Genomic DNA, 17,403 nt, shown 5'->3' with positions numbered 1-17,403 from the left:
CATGCACGCACACACACAGTTGAGATGGGGATCAGTCATGGCCACTGATTCAGGCTGTGTCCCTGCTTAGTCAGCACTATGCACAAGCTTAGCCCTTTTTTTAAACAGACACAGAGCAGTAAATAGCTATGAGGTGGATCACAGCCTTCACAGCTGATTGGCTTGATGCATGCTTGACAGAAACAGGAAACTGGCTGTGCAAGTCAGAGAGAGAGGAACAGACAAAGATAGAGAGACAGGTGACAGGCTGAATCTCAGGTGAAGACAAAGAAATAATGTATAAGGCCTAAGGGATAGAGAGAAGCAGAACAAAATATAAAGTCACTCTTTTTTTGTAGCATGCCATGTGATTCTTGTTGGAATTCAGCTTGTGACCTAAGTGGCTTCACTGCATTCTCAGAAGACAGAGGTAGTGAGTGCATGCTGTGAGGACGTGTCAAGTAGGCGTAGGACTACGGCCCGTTTCACCATAACAGATAATTATCTCATTCTTGGAAAGTCACATGCTACTGTAACTGTAAATCTCAGTTCCGAATCATCTTGCATGGTGCATCTGCATATCGATCTGAGAACCGATAAGCCTACTCCATTCCACTACTACCATGCCCACAGATTGAGATCCTGTCTTCAATATATCTTTCAGTGAAACAGCTACTTGCTTTAAGACATCTAATCTTTCACTTTGGTCTATCGTTTTTAAATGTACAATGTGTAAATGGTGTCTGCCACTGCAACCTGGTCAATTCAATAAACATAGGAAATCCATTATGGTGCTCTCTGCATATCTTGACAGTCCCATTTTCGCCTTTGTGTTAATAATTGCTAAAATACCGTTTAACTTCAGGTGTGAGACCACCTATACAATGGAAAGTCCAAGGTGTGCTGTTGTTTTGAATGTTCAATTGGCATGTAGTCAATGTCTCATTTGCATATCAATTCCACTGATACAGAGATATGTTTTGTGTGTCTATTCTTGGCAACTGTCCTACAAATGAACACCTTCTTTGTAACCACAGTTACAAATACACAACAGGAACTGAACCAACAGGAGACGAAACAGGCAGCCCCTCGCACACAGTGAGTGTGCAGCATGGAAAGATCAGATGACGTTCAGGCCCCCCACCCCCACCCCTCCTCCACTCTGCCCCCATGCCTCCCTGTGAAGGTCAGATGGTGAGAGAGCTGCCCCCAGTCCTACTCCCCTCCCTTGACTGGCTAAAACAGGCCTGGGGATGGGGGGCGGGGTGTGGCCCACTGAGCATGCCCAGTGAAGAGGAATGCCGTGTGATGGCAACATGGGCTCTCCCATCTGCTGATGCAGTGTGCCCCCCCCTCCTCCACTCTGCCCCCCCCTCCTCCACTCTGCCCCCGGGCCCTTTTCCATCCAGTCTAGTGAGCAGCCAGATACATTTACTGAGGAATGAACACACTGTGGCTGACGCACACACAGGCATGCAGGCACATGCGTGCACACACATACACACGCATGCGTGCGCGCACGCACACACACACACACACACACACACACACACACACACGGTTTACATACACAGTCACAGTGGCTGGCAGGCAGACACACATATAGACAGGGATTTACTCAGGCATGCAAACAAATACATGTACATACAGTATGGAGGGGCTGAGGAAGAGAGAACAAATATTATTCAGCCAAGCCCCCAAAGCATACCCCCAACCCACTGCTCTGCAAACCAGGCATACAGTGTTAATAGAGCACTGACCCTGTTGCATACTGCAAACAAAGAACAAGATGTCGTAAAGCATCTGGCTGACAGTGATATGACAGCTGATATGTGATCTGTTTTCCTCTGTGCTAATCCCTGTAGTAGGTTGCTACATCGCCTGTTATTTGTTTGCCAATAGGGTGAACCGTGATGACTTCATATTAATTTGAATTGTGTTCCTTAGCTTTACTCTCTGATTTCATGCAATAGCAAGAACCGACACAGTGAATCCACTGATCTATTCCCAACACACAGCATATGCAACACACACACTCACACATGATCTTTCATGCACACTCACACACACACACACCCTCTGACACACATACACCTCTGTCTTTTATTCTCATGAATTATGTACGCACACTTTCCATTTCTGTTTGAGCAGACAATGACAGGGCACCTGGGGAGGCCCACCCGGCACTATGACAAAATGGTGTGGTGTGAAATGTGACATTTAGGCAGATCGTCAGCCTACATAATTCCCTCTAAGCGTGACAAAGCATGACCAGCATGCAGACAGATTGATGAGGTACACACACATCAAGGCCCCCTATGCAGCTTTACTGACACGCTTCACAGTTCTAAAGTGCACACTGTCTAAGAGAACAGGCATTTGAGTCAGACCTCAAACATTTTCATTATCTCATTAGGATGCAAATCAGGGAATGGTTCAATTCTATCCTGTCTCTTTAATGTTATATGAATAATTTTATTTAAAAAAATAATGTAATGTGTTATTTTATTTGCGGAATCACGCATTTGCCTTCTAATATGGAAATGAGTCCCCCTTGAGAAATTGAGCTCTGCTTTAGAAATCAGTTCAGGCTTAATGGTGCATTGTCTCAAAAAGCAGCGGAAATGAGGATAAGACGCAATCTGGCATTTCACTGATGAGATTGATCATGAAGCACTTGAGAATTAATTTTCGGTCATGATGGATGCTATAATCATTGTCCAGTGAGGCATCTGTAGAAGGTCATGGAAAATAATGTCCAAGTTTTCCACTTCCTTCACAGGGAGACACATAAGTCGCTCACACATTACATCTTAATCACACAACTGAGCAACTATTGACATATTTTGAAATATTTTATATCATATCATATTATCCTCCCCTCTGCAGACATTGGCTAGGTCGGAACCAACAGAACACTCCAGACTAAGAGCCTTAACCCCCCCCTCCCACACCACCTCATCCCCACTTATGGTTCTAGGGTTTCTAATTCAAGAGCCTCTGTCATATTCCCTGACACCTCATGTATCTCACTGCAACTCTCCATGACCCCTACCCCCACTCACTAGAATCTTATTTTAGAACTGCTTTGAACAAGCCGGGTTGAGAAGAATTCATCATTGGATATTGGCCTTATTAATGTAACAGCTATGAGTATGTATGTATGACCACACAGTATACACTACACTACACTCAATCTTCTCCCCCTCCCTAAGACAGAAACAAATGTGAGACCAGCTTGGGGACTTGGGCATGGAAATAGACTCATGTAGAGTCCCCATCAGTGTGATAATGCCTTCCAGTCAGGTTACGGTTATGATGTCAAAAGCAATGACTGCATCTCAATTAATTATTCCAGAACATAATCCCCCCCCCTCCCCCCAAACAACACATACACCCCAAAAAACAGCTGCAGTTCAAGTAATTTCAACAGCTGTGTTCCACTGTCTACACAGGAGCTGACAGAAATCTGAAGCCTGCAATAGGATACTTTTAAACAGTTCTACTCTCTCTCTACTCTCTCCCAACCCCACCCCCTCTCTCTGTCTCTTTTCATTCTTCTGATGATTTTCTTGCGTTTGCGACTGGATACTAGAAGGACCTTAGAATGTGGTCACCATTTGATACACTCAGGAGGCAGACATTGTAACCAAGCCTACCTCTTCGCTGTACAGAGGTAGAGAATATGTGTTTTATTTTTTCATTTTTCATGTCAATAAATATACCGACATGTAAAGTATACAAAGAAACCCTTGCATTTCCCAGATAGGAACACAGGGTTTCTGAGGGAGGAAGCAGCCTGAGGCGACATCTCAAGAGAGAGAAATTAGTGTTCCTGCAAACATGAGTTTGATAGTGAGGAGGGGTTGTGTGGGTGGACAGCTTCCATATAAACAATATCCAATAACCCTTGAGTTGCCACTGGCTGACGTCATCAGGGGAACTGACTCCTGAGGCTTGTAGGCCCCTGACAGTCAGGCAGACACCTCTACTGATTACTGTCCTTGGGGAAAGACTCACAAAGGCAGCTGTAACTCTTGCCTCAGCCCTGGGTAACGCCTTTGTTAGCTTGTTGCATGTTTATGTCAAAAACACAGTTTATCAAGTCATCTGACTGTTTTTTAGGTAAGCTTAATAAAACGTTATGGACCTCCTTCACCCTATTTGGAACTATATATATTTCTATAGGTTCTATTTCAATGAAGATATTAATTAAATTAAAGGCGTTGACAAAAAATGAGTCTGTAACTGATCTCTCTCAACTCTTGCCATTTAATCTAGGCCTGAGGAGCAGGAGTAACCTCACTGAGTTGAATAAGAGTTGGGTGAGGTCTGTAAGATGAGCCACGAGAGAGGAATAAACTGCTGATGTGCTGAAAAGCGAGTCAGTGTTCTGGGGGCATGCAGATACAAACCCCAGCAGAAGTAAGTCTTTGGAAGAGGGAGAGGAGGGGGTTAAGAATCAGTGGGGCCAGGAAGAGTGGGTGCAGGGTCAGGGCCAGGAGAGGGAGGGGCGGGGGTGTCTATTCCAGTTGAGATATAAAGGTCACAGTTAAGCTGATAAAGGCAGGAGGCAGGACTTGGGGCCGCGTCCAGGCCAGCCAGTCAGCTGATGCCTGCAGCTGTGTTTGGAACCTCAATATGAGCCTTGTTCAGCCTCTTTCTCTCTCCCTCCCCCCACTCCCTCCCTCTCCCGCTTGCTCGACATCCCCTTGTCTCTCTACCCCTCCTCTTCCCTTGCGCTGTTTACTATTTTTTTCCAGCTCTGATTTATGAAACTAGGGCATGTGCCCATAACTGCTACATCAAGGCGCATGGCTGAGCCTCCAGAGGCACTGATCCTCTCTGTTTACATCAGGCCCAGCCCAGACAACAGCACTGCATTGCACAATTGCCAACGGCAACCTCTGTTATATAAAGCATGGACCACGTTTGCTCTATTTTTGTTTTTGTTCTCTCTCTCTTTCTTTCAATCCCTTCAAAATTTCAGTTGATAATGCTCTATATTCATGCTCTATAGAAACTAAAACAAGTTAGCATAAACACTGTGATATTTGCTGATGACAGTTGATGGTATCTTCAGCTGAAGACTGAATCCGTAATTTATTTAACCACTGTTGCGTTTTACAGGGAATGTTTCTGTTGTTTTACTGCCCGTATATGTACTGCAAATGCTGGTATGAATCACTGCATTTTGCGCATTCAGGTTAAAATCCTTGGAAAATAACATACGAATAACATGGTGAACTGACATGAGCTTTGATCTCCAAAATGAGTGCGAGCTTTGTGTGTGTGTGTGTGTGTGTGTGTGTGTGTGTGTGTGTGTGTGTGTGTGTGTGTGTGTTTGAGGGATGCAAATTGCTTCATGATCAGTTTCTATGACAACAAATCAGAATGCTCAAACTGTATATGTCAGAGAAAAACACTCTCTGAGGCTTAACCTTTTAATAAAACATTTTAAATTTGAAAGAGCACTTTAGGAATCTTTTTCATGATAATATTCTGAACATAAGCAGTAAATACCCTCAAAGTGCTACCGTCCACACAAAGAAGTAACCTACCATGTTTTTAACAGCTGTTTTTCTTTCAGTTTGTGGATCTAGTATGTTAATGAGCATGCAACTACAGTATACACCTTGTAGCAGCACCTTGCATTTCATCATATAGCATGGAACATATAGCATCATGTAGCCTTTTATGTAGGTTCTCAGAGGATTGTTTTGTGTGACAATATGCTAAACTGGTGCTGACTCAGCCACAGGTTATTCTGTGGAAATCCATGGCTTTTAGTTCCTGGATCACAAGGACACATGATTATTTACAGCTGGAGGCCTTGGAAGGAGGCTGTTTCCGATAATTCTCTGACTGCCTGTGTGTAATTATAGGCTCCATGCCCCTTATGTAGTCATGTTTAAGCTGGGGTCAGTGCAGTTGGAGCACTGCAGGCAGATTGGTGTGCTCATTACTCTCATTTCCTTTTCATCAAGCGGAATTATCTGCATGCAAAGCAATTTTTAGCAATCTGTTTAGCATGGAGTGCGTCAGTCATGTTGTTGATGTGCCTCATTCAGAGCCGAGAGAGACCAGAGGTGCTTTGTGTGCTGCGCCCAAAGATTAACATTCACTGAAATGACGATGCAGCGAGAGAGATCAAAGACGCTCATCTTGCTTCCATCCAGACACACAGATGAATGTATTTTTCACTCTTTATATCAGGAAGGCTCTAACTCTTTGTACAATACCTCATATCCATACAGCTCCCTCCACCCACCAACCTCCTAACACCCACGTTCCCCTTCTCTCATAACTCAGCTGTTACTTGGCAACATGGTCCCAGCTGGACCAGGATCAGCCCTGTTGCCACAGCAACAGAACGCACACACACATGCAGAAACGGTTGTTGTTTTTTTTAGAGTGCAGCAGGACTGTCCGCTGTCACAATACTGTGCATGTACAGTAAGTATACTCATACCTATAGCCATGACCGAAACAATACTTAACCTAATCCCATTTTGGTTATTGGGATAATCACAAGCATTATTCTAACAGGTTCAAAAACATATAATCTGTAATGTATTCATTTTCAGACGAGAACATTTAGCCTGCAGTTTTATGCATTGTGATATAATGTTCTCATGATGTGATGTGTTGTTTGTGATGATCAGATAATCTATGTGGAATCATGGTATGCGGAAGACTTCCTATCATCTGTCTTCTTCCCTTCCTCTTCCATGTTTTTAACATTTGCACTAAAGCATGCATTCAGAATCCTTTCATGTTGCCTCTTTCAACACATAAATAGATCTGTAAATGTTTTCATGGCAGCCTGATCCATCATCCGCCAAGGGATCAATTGCTTAATTATTGAATAAGGCGCAACTCTCTCTCTGCTTCCAGTCCACGTCTTCTTTCTCTACCTTCAAGCATCCATTATTGGCATTTAAACCTGCCCACTCTCATGTTTGCATACTTCAAAACCGCCAAGTTTGCTCCCTGTTAAATCGTACATTTAATAACCAATGCAGGAAATATGACCAGACAATAACAGACAACACAGAGAAAAATATTCATATTTCAACAGAAGCTATGCAATCCCCAATCAGTAACTGACCATTTTACTCATGCTCTCTGAAGAGACAGACCATACTATATCAAGCCAACCTAACTTTCGAGGGCCAGATCCACATGTGGTGGGAGTTAAGAGAGGGGTGGATGAATGAGGGGTGTATGTGTGTGTGTGGAGATGGGGTAGGGGGGTAGAGAAGGCTTTATTGTACAGACAAGATGAATTAGCATCAACCATAGCTTAAAAGAGGGAGAAAATATGCAACACGACACATAGCCTGTTCAAAACGTTGCTTTCTAGAGCAGGGCATTCATAGCTGCAAGGGGAGACAAGCTTTGATGATAACCCCCTATTCCAGTCTGTAGTTGTGTGGCTGTAGACCTACGCAGGGCCTGCAGGCATAGAGATGGGAGGGGGAGCTCCAATGTCTAAGAAGGAAAGTTGAGTGAGGAAAAAAGACAAATATACACTCACTGAACACTTTATTAGGAACACTATAGTAATACTGGGTAGGGCCTCCCTTTGCTCTCAAAACAGCCTCAATTCTTCGTGGCATCGATTCCACAAGATGTTGGAAACATTCCTTTGAGATTCTGGTCCATGATGACATGATTGCATCACGCAATTCCTGCAGATTTTTCAGGTGCACTGAGCTGTGAATTTCCCGTTCTACCACATCCCAAAGGTGTTCTATTGGATTCAGATCTGGTGACTGGGAAGGCCACTGAGGAACACTGAACTCATTATCATGTTCATGAAACCAGTTTGAGATGACTTTTGCTTTGTGATATGGTGCATTATCATGCTGGAAGTAGCCATTAGAAGATGGGTAAATTGTGGCCATGAAGCTGTGGCATTGAAGCGATGATTGATTGGTATTAACGGGCCCAAAGTGTGCCAAGAAAACATACCCCACATCATTACACACATTACACTACCTCCACCATGAGAAGGTGTACAGGTGTTCCTAATAAAGTGTTCAGTAAGTGCATATTTATGGAAAATGTAGTGTTAAATGGATGATGTCAGCTGGGGCACTTTGACATTTTAATGTCATCTCTCAGGGAATTACAACATTACGCCTCTTTCTGGGTCTGGCTTGGTGCTGGGAAACCTCGCAATAGATGTCAACAAGCAGTTCCTCAAGAGGTGGAGAGAGAGGAGAGAGGGAGCAGGGTGGCTGTTCTCTCTTTCTCTCTCTTTCTCTTTTTCTCTCTCTCAGATATGTGCCTCATATCACTTCATAAGGGTCACAGGCTCTCAGGTTCTTTACTTGGCTAAAATCTCTAAAATCTGTTTCTCACCACAAGATAAAGTCCAACCTCTCTCAGCTCTCATTCTAAGCTGTAAGAGACTTTATTTTGTGTTTGTCTTTATTGCATTTATTACACAGGCAGAGACTGCAGTCCTATATATCTACTTCCCTGCCATCCTGCTGAGGAGATCTTAAATGACCTGACGTGTAATGACCTGGTAATGAAGTTGTTTGTTAATTATTCCATGCATTTATAATTACAGGAACACACTGTGTTCACAGTACTCAAGACGCTGATGTGCTTCTTTCAATTTCAGAAGCTGTCAACCACTCCATCGAAGTCACCCGGACATCAAACGTTGCATCCAATAAATGATAAATTAATCATCTATAAGTGGATTATATTCAAATGTACTTCAGGGATGGAAAGCATCGCCATGGCTACAAGGCCTTAAACTGCAACGTAAGGTGTTTGTCTGTGTGATTACATCCCCTTGCCTGTCTCCCTCTTACATAATAATTTACAAAAAACAACACCTCAAACTAGATAAGAATATCAAAGGCCTTATATATGCAACTGAGCCTCATACTGTGGTTTTGAAAATAAACACAAAGAGCCTGTCACGTTTTTGACAATATCATAAACATGACAACGGGTGTGGATAGAATTAAAATCAACGTGGTAAGATCAAAGTCTTTGTAGAAATGGTTAGGAATCAGGGTTAGTCACAGTTTCAAAAGTCTCCAAATCTAACAGGATTGTGAATACGTATATGACTGTTAGCTGCGGGTGGTCATCAGCATAAGCCTACAGTTCCAGTCCTAAAACAGTAACGCTGCACTGCAGCACTGTCAAAACAAAAGCTGCTGTATTGTCAAAACAGTTGCCAATTTGTCAGAGAATGGATGTTACTGCACAGTCTGGGCATATTTTACTGTAATGCAACTCTGTGATAGAGTTGAATTTACCTTACAGCAGAAAGCCATGAAAAATATGTCGGCATAACTTTTTTATGAGCTGAACTGCACACACGGATGTTTGCACTTATGCATGCACACACACACACACTCACACACACACACACACACACCCTTGCTGCTGTGTGCAACTGGCTGCTGACCATTCAGAGGCTGAATAGCTATAGGAGATGAGTTGAGTCAGATTTTGGGACAATGAAGCAGAATCACCTTGCTCTATTTTTCACCACTGTAACCGGAGCTTGTTGTCTGTGTTACCTATCAAAAAACATTGAGTGTGTCTTCAGAAAGTATTCAGGCCCCTTCAGTTTTTCCACATTTTGTTGTGTTATAGACTCAATTTAAAATGAATTAAATTAAAAGAATTTGCCATCAATCCACACATAATACCCCAGAATCACAAAGTGAAAACACATTTTTAGAAATTCCAGTAAATCTATTCAAATTGAAATACAGAAATACCTCATGTACGTAAGTATTCAGACCCTTTGCTATGACAACCTTAAAATTTGCTAAAATGCAAAAATGCCATCAACAAATCACTCAGTAAGTTGAATTGAGTCCATCTTAATGCAAAGATAATAGTTCATGTAATTTTGAAATTAATATCTTTGTTTTTATAGGGTCTGATTTGCATAGGAATCAATTACACACTGTGTAGATTAGGATGTCATTACCAACTCATCAAATTTCATAATTTTCTCGTGATCCTGATCCTTTCTTTGCTGTATCGCTTGAATTCATTGTTGCAAACACAATTATGGATATAAGATATATTATTTTCCATTAAAGGATTATTTTTGGCCACTTGGTTATAGAACAATTTTGTAGAGTGACTGAGATAATGTTGTCCCATCGACTGTGCTTTTACTCTCCACCATTCAACTTTGTAGATTTTTGTAAGTTCCCCCAGGCCTCAGGATCACATTCCTGAGCAGTTTTGTTCCTCTCCATTTGCTCAGTTTGTAATGACAACCTGATCCACACAGTGTGTAATTGATTCCTATGCAAATCAGAGACCCTATAAAAACAAAGATATTAATTCCAAAATTACATGAACTATTATCCTTGCATTAATTCAACTTATTGAGTGATTTGTCATTTTTGCATTTTAGCTCATTTTAAGAGTGTCATAGCAAAGGGTCAGAATACTTATGTACATGAGGTATTTCTGTATTTCAATTTTAATAAATTTACTGAAATTTCTAAAAACCTGTTTTCGTTTTGTCATTCTGGGATATTGTGTGTGGATTGATGGCAAATTATTTTAATTTAATCCATTTTAAATTGAGCCTATAATACAACAAAATGTGGAAAAAGTGAAATGGTCTGAATACTTTCCGAAGGCACTGTACATAAAGCCTTCCCACAATTATAGATCATTTCATATAACTTGTCAAAAAATGTTTGTGATGTGGAATACTGTAGGCAGATATTGCGTTGGCTGTGTTGTCTAAGCTATGCGTTAGTCATGCACAATTTATATGCATGTTTTAGAGTGTGTAGGGCCTATTGTTTTAAGTGCTTCAGTTCTGGCCCACCCAATTTTCCACATACCCACCCATGAACGTATTCCTGGCTATGCTACTGCAATGAAGTATTCTTATGATGAATTCTTCAACATGGTAGATCAGCTCTGGCCTTGAAGACAATACACAGTAGCGGTTGTAGGGTAAGCTTGGGTTGGTATTAGAATACTCAAGCTGGTATACCTTCCCTCCAAAATACCCCAGTATATGGTAATATCTTTTAGAGGACTTTCAACATGACTCTAACTTGTAGCAAATCTACGGTAAGTAGTTTCTCTCTCTGGCCATCGTCACCAGCCCAAGTCAAATGATGACCTCCTCCACCCCTCGCCGTCAGACAAAAGTTATAGATCATGCCTTGTGATGCTTGAGAATACAGGTGGAGACGGTATGGATGGTATTGACAGAAAGAAACCGGTATAAGCTTAAATATTGTAGCTTACTCACCCGGTAATACCTTATACCTGCCCAATTCTATTGTAGGGAGCTTAAGTCCACCACACAATCACAGGGCTGACCAGGATTTAAAATGGATAGGAAAGAAAACCTATACACACACTCCAGAGGGCAAGGAGGATCTCTGATCAGAGGAGCTCAAGAGGAAAAACACTCAATGGTTCCTGAAAGTCACTGAATGCAACTATGATCTTGACTATGATGTGTCTCCTGCCGTCTGAACATCACCACTGAGGGCTTCCATATGAGAGTGAAAGGCGTTATCTCACTGGCTATGGGCCAATAATCTTCATCTCCAGTTCATTTAAAAAAAAAAAAACTGATTTTATATCACAAAGTCTGTGTCACAGGTGACAAATACTCTTTCTTTAAGTCAGGAACATTCTATGAGAAGTACAGCTCTCTTGCATGGGCTTATATATTTTTCTGTATTTTTTTATTTGCCTTTCCCTCTGGGTTAGGAAAATGAATTATGCTTTAACATAAAATGAGTGAGTAAGACAGTGAAGCATTTTATCTTCTTTTGGCTCTACACTCCAAAAGTTTGGATTTTAAATCAAACAGTTACTGTGAGGTTAAAGTAGAGATTATCAGCTTTTATTTGATAGTGTTTATGTACATATTTGTTTCACCATTCATAAACACTTTTATGCATAGTCCCCCTATGTCAGGGTACCCAAAAGTATTGGGACAACTGGCTTGACAGGTGTTTCTGGTAAGTTAGGTGTGTTCCGTCACATCATTTGTGCAGGGATAAGAGAGCTGTCAATGTCTAGTATTGATTCTAGGTTTGCGTTTGCCTTTGGAGTCTGCTATTGGTATCCTAACAGGAGGACCAAAGAGGTGTCAATGAAAGTCAAGGAACTATTTATTAGGCTGAAATCAGAAAGAACAATCAGAATGGAACATCATTCAAAATAAAAATAACGCAAACAGGCTTGTAGGCCAAGGAAGACTTCTACAGTGTATGACCAAAGAATGCTCACCATAATTCAGAAAAAACCCAAAACAGAAAAAAGGATCTGCCCAAGTTTTAATGTAATGTTATAGCATGTGTAGCTGTCCCTAGAACTGTCTAACTTGTCTTAATTGATGATGTAACAGCTGACGGCAGCAGCATAATGTATTCTGAAGTGTGCAGAAACATCTTGTCTGCACAAGTAGAAGCAAATGCCTCCAAATTAATTGGATGGCGCTTCATGATACAGTAAGACAATGACCCAAAACATACTGCCATAGCAACTTCAAGTCAATCTTCAGATTTAAATCCAATTTAACATGCATTTTATTTTCTGATGATAAGACTTTTGAGTACCATGAAACAGGGAATGTAGAGACAAAAGAAGAAAACAGTGCTCCACTGTCCCATTACTTATGCAGGGCACTGTAGGGGAAACTGGAGGGGAAACATTAAGGGAAACATGGTTACATAAACAGCATAAACACTAACCATAAAAGAAATTACCATAAGCAACCACCTTATACCCTCACTTCAGATTCAAATTTAGCAACGCTTAGGGAATTGATGAGATTCACTGCTCAAGGCAATGTCCTCAAAGGCCCTGCTTACACATGATACTAGGGGTCAGATCCCCTGTGTAGTGCTTGGGCAAATGAGTGGGTCGCATCTGTAGAGCTGTGGAGTATGATATTGTAACAAGTATTAGGAAAATAAAGTATAGAATCAAAGTTACACAAATGCTGCCTTGTGTGTTGGGAAGCAGTGGTCATAATTTTCAGATTTCTGCTATAGTGGGGGTGTGGGTGGTTCTCTCATCTCTCAAGTCTAAGGCCCCTTTGTGACTCCAATAAAACCCAGTAGAAGTGGGAGACGAAAACATCCAGAGTGCCAGGGTAGGCAAAGTACAGACAGAAAGAGACATGAGAGAAATCAGTGAGCTGATCACATTTTAGGTGAATTGTGAATTCCAGTGGGAAACAAGGACCCAAAAAGTCAAGACACATTTAAACATAGAGGGAGGAGTCAGGCAAGAATTAAGCTGTAGGTCTATTGTATGTCTGTTGGTATGGCTGAGTTTGACTTATCCACCCTGATGATAACCTGCAATATGAGACTATGATACCTATCACCACAAATTACAGCAGATCAACACAGAGAACTCAGAGAAAGAGCTGTGTGCAAATATAGTTACCACTAAAGGAGGGATTGCAACAACATACACAGGACTAATACACAACATTGAAATTAAATAAACAAATTGTGCCCAGCAGGTGATACAACGTAGTATGAATTACCCTGTGAGGCCTAAGTCTAGACACTGAATGGATGACCTAGAGTACTTAGATTTCTAAAACTGAGCTGTAATTAGCTCTCACCCTCCCTTCCCATGCTGCTCCTGCCTCCCCCTCTCCCTGGCCTCCCATTTCCTGTTCAGCAGCATGGCTGCCCTCCCCTACCCCTCCCCACCCTGTCCTGTTCTGTGCATGGTCAGGCTCCAGCTCCTCCTCATCGCTCCAAATACATTATTTACACTCTCCTCCCCTCCCCTCAGCTCAGCTCAACTCAACTCGAGAATCACGGCAGAGACAAATAACACCACAGCATAACCCCCCACCCCCGCTCCCTCTTCGCTGACATACACATGCACATACTGACACTCCCACCCGCTTTCCCCCCTCCCTTGCTGGGATAAAAATACAGTGTGGGGTTGGGCCGTGACAATGGTAAACTCTGTGAGGCCTGGCCCTCCTATTAATCCCCCCTGACATGCCTCCCGAGAGCTAGGATTTGCTACAAGTCAATGCAGGAGACCGACAGTATGCAAAACAATCCTGTCTGACTGTCTCATGATTTCAAAGCCGCTGTGCTGCACAGAGCAGCTCGTGAGACAGGAAGGCAGCTTAAAAAAAACACCACACACAGACGGCTTACTTAACCCTTTCCTGCCATCTCTGCGCTTTTCATTTTCAGCCTAGATTACACAGATAATGCTGATGACAGATGACAGGGTGGGAACAAAAGCTCAGCTGTATTTCATCTTCACAGTTTTGGTCTTACATTTTACTGTTTGTCACCCTACGCAGAAGATATTTTTTATGAAGTGATGAAGCTCAAAACAGGAGAAGATATGATTGTCACCCAACATAATCCGTCATCACAGATCATGTGTCCTCTAAGGTTTAGAATGACATTGTTTTTGAGACTATGGATCTATTGAGTTAAATCCTAATCTGTGATCTGGTGTTGAGGTGTGTGACAGAGGCTGTGACTGGCCCATCCGAGTGGCAGGGTGACATTAGAGAGAGCCAGTCACTGTGGCTGGGTGTGAGGGCTGGCCGCCTCCACCTTGCAGCTAGCACCTTCAGGGAATGTAAACAAAAGACCTGAGTAGACCGGCTGGGACTACTATAGGGGAGAGGGATGGGGGGTGAATGCAGACAGGGATGTAGGCAAAATTACAGGGGAGCAGGATGGAAAAAAACAGGGATTGCATTACTCCACAGAGGAGCAGAAATCCGCCAGGATTTGTAGCCTGCTTTAGATTCACGTGACAGGCTCCACTGCTGCTTGTTTTTTCCCCCCTTTTCAATCTATCCTCACTCTTTGAGAAATAGGTCATCTGTGTGGATGTTGGTACTCTGAGCACGTACAGTACTGCTTTATTTTTAGGACGTGCCTTGGGATTTTTTTCGTCCTTTTTTTTGTCTGCCGAATGACACAGAGCTTGAGACTTGAGTAATTTAATCACTCTGCTATAGCTGCTACTGCATGAAAGAGCATCCATTATTATTGCCTTTGGCACAGCCTTGCCTCTTCTCATATTTCCCCCAGCCTGTCCTCTCCATGACAACGCACAGTACTCTGCAGAGTTGCCAGTCTCCCCTGGCACCATACCCACCCGCTGGCATCAGCAACAGGGCTCAGGCATTGTGACTTTGAGCATAGGGCAGGAGGAGAGAACAACAACAGGTTCTAATACAGGGGTGTGGAGGGCTCCATGTGCTCCAAGATATCAGTCTGTTATCTGATTTGTTTCTGGTGCCTACAGGCTAAGTCTATTTATGAACCTTGAGTTTCAGACCATATCTCAAAAGAACCATTCTGATACTCAAATATGTTGCATGAATTGCAGAGATGTTTCACTACCTCCCAACATGATCCTGTGGCTCCAAGGGTTTGATAATCACTTTAAATCCAAAACTTCAAGCCTAACATCTTGATTTGACATTCAAACAGCCAGCTATTAATGACACAGAGTGGTAATTAGGTTTGTTGGAAATTAGTTTACAGGGTTTCAGTAATGGGTTGTTGACAATGAGCTCTAGTGATTATTCCCAGTACAACATTTGACTTATAATCTGCAATAGCATTCTATGAATGACATGCAAATTAAGAGAAGCGCAGTGAGGAGAAAATGGTAGCCTAATCATACTGGTCATGTTTATTCTGCAGAGTGCCTTGCTCTAATGCTTGCATCTATGGCATTGCATCCAACAATTAATTATTTCCACCCCCTGCAGTGAAAACACTTCTAATGGATGAGGGCTCATCTGTCATCGCAGTCCGCATGAGACCAAATAAGAATATGTTTAAAAACACCTCTCTCCGGTATATTCTGCATTGTACCGTTTCTATTGTTACTGCCTCTCACGAGAACTAGGTCCATGTTTTTAACTCAGTCCATTCAATTACCCTTCGTTGGAACTTTGAGGACAGTGTGGACGTACTCTCTGGAGCAACAGTGACCCCTACTGAAAATAAAGTCGTTACCATCACACAAATACACACTACCACACAGACACCTTTCCTGTGATTCCACAGACAACAGCTGATTTGCAGGGTTTATTGGTGCAAGATTAACTTTCAGGGGATAACTCAGGGGAATGGGATGTTTTGAGTGGAAAACAAGTTATACAAATTTCTCACAGTTCAACACAGAACTGCTTTATTTTTTTAACAAATAATGGCCTGGTGAACCAAACCAAATGCCCTAAATATGCTCTAATGTAATTAGCATTAGAAAAGATAAAATGAAAAAGATTCCCTGTCACTAAAAATGCATCATTAGCCATGCTTACATCCCTACAATATTAAATCCCTTCATCACACACTTATGCCTATTTTAATCTGTTTACTAGTGATAGTTTACAAGTGGCACAAGGTCTTTCTAGGCTCCTCTGGACAAGCAGGCAGTGGTGGTATCCTTCAGTAACCCCACATTTTATGAGGTGAGACTTGAGCACAGCAGCTGCAGAGGAGACGGCAGGATGTTTATTTACCAGATAAACAGGGCAGCCGCACAGTGACTCTGGGGCCCTGGCATGGGTTCTACAGCCCTGTCCAAATGCAGCGCCAGCAATGGTTGAGAGTTCCAGCCTGACCGCGAAATCAGTCAGTGTTATTCTTCTCCTCTGTCTTCCCAGAGGACAGATTAACAACGATTCACTTCTTCTGCACACACAAACTGCCAGCAGTCTCTACATGCTTCTACTTTCCACCAAATGAGAAAAAAGTATTGAGTAGAGTAGAGTTCAATAGAGTATTGAATAAAAAGCTAGGAATGAGTGCATGAGTTCATGGAAAATGAACACTGTCTACTGTTTAAGTTTCATGAGACATTTCTGGGCCCCCGTTCAATTTTCATCCTTCATTCCTACTGTAGAAAAAGTATTTTCCAGCTCTTGTCTCCTGGCAACTCTGAGTGCCAGACTTCTCCTACCAAACCCATAAAAAAAACAGCTGCATGCTGGGATAAAAATAATTAAATCTCTATTTGTCCTCCAACAGGCACTTTCAACCGCATAGCAGAGCGACTCCCTCCTACATGCAATTTTCCACTCAATAATACCCAGTTCTTTACACTGCTTTCTGACAGAGATCTGTGTGTATCACTAAGCAGATAGAAGGTAAACATCTCAGCTACCCATTCAACACCACAGACCAACTCTGACAATCCCTATCTTTTTAAATGTATGCCTAATAGTCCACTTTTGTTATAGGCCATTTATGTAATATGACAATTTTATTCACCAACCTTCTCACAATTGTGGTGCTTAATGTTGTTCCTGTTTTTTTTCTACATATTGGCTACGTAATATTGTAGTGTGTCTTCTTATCCCAATGCACATTACATTCTTTCATGTCATTTGTAAATATATTTCTATATATAAAATATATT

Source organism: Argentina silus (genome assembly GCF_951799395.1).
Source record: "Argentina silus genome assembly, chromosome: X".
In the NCBI taxonomy this organism is placed as follows: domain Eukaryota; kingdom Metazoa; phylum Chordata; class Actinopteri; order Argentiniformes; family Argentinidae; genus Argentina; species Argentina silus.
Note: the sequence above shows the minus strand (reverse complement) of the source record.